Source organism: Sinocyclocheilus rhinocerous, unplaced genomic scaffold (genome assembly GCF_001515625.1).
Source record: "Sinocyclocheilus rhinocerous isolate Xijiao unplaced genomic scaffold, SAMN03320098_v1.1 scaffold57, whole genome shotgun sequence".
NCBI lineage: Eukaryota > Metazoa > Chordata > Actinopteri > Cypriniformes > Cyprinidae > Sinocyclocheilus > Sinocyclocheilus rhinocerous.
In genome coordinates, this window is record NW_015652130.1 from 2,015,897 (window position 1) to 2,016,791 (window position 895).

At 35.6% G+C, this 895-nt stretch overlaps 1 protein-coding gene across 1 annotated transcript in view; it reads left to right on the top strand.

The window, feature by feature from the left end:
• The window catches only part of LOC107713532 (uncharacterized protein C3orf67 homolog), a 32,189-nt gene that overhangs the window by 5,356 nt on the left and 25,938 nt on the right, over positions 1-895 (top strand). The window lies entirely within an intron of this gene.

The following is an 895-nucleotide window of genomic DNA, read 5'->3' on the forward strand; positions in this document are numbered from 1 at the left end:
TCAAAGTCCGGTGCTGTGCTGCTTTGTGTGCTGCTGTTACTGGGGAAACAGTTATATTTCTACCAAACGCACCACCTGCTGGCAGAATGAATGAGCATTTTCAATAAAACTGTTGTTTTGTTCAGAGTTCAGACCAATGCGAAAATCGACCCATGTTTTTACCCTGCAAACACGCAGAGCTTTAAATGTGAACTGGTGGATCGATAAGAAGACAATGCATTATAAAGATCCAAACAGAATAGCGGTGTGCGATATGTATGGTCTGCGATAATATCGTAATTGTTGTTTAACGATGTGTGATTTGATATTATAGAGTATATCCCGAAAAGCAAACAAAACACCTACAGAATACGCGCATACATTACATGATGAAGTCTAGCAGGTTAGACTAGTGCGCGTGCGCATTTATAGTGCGTTCTTTCACTGCATTAATCAGTCTATTAAAATGCATTTTTATCACATAGTTCAAGATATGGGGCAGAAAATGTATATATTTATATAATTTCATATAGTTAATATCACACGAAGAGTGCCGTTTTTTCTCCAAAAGTCAGCATGATTACAAATGTGATATTGATTTCTTACAACAGTTCAATAAACAAGAAGTTAATATTAAGAGACTAATGTTTTAGATACCATATTTCCTGTTTTTGCTCTATTTCTCCAACAAAAATCATTCCAAACACAGCCACAGCGCTGTTTGCGTCTCTGAGCAACACTAGGGTGTTTCGTTCCTGAATGAATCAACCGTTTAAATAATTCGGTTCAATCGCAATGACTCACTTAACAGTGATTTGCTGCCACCTACTGGCAGTTTTAATTTCACATTTAAGGTACCTTTTCATTTTTAAAATAATCTCAAACATCAGTTTTCAATGTTTTATGTTTAAAATAT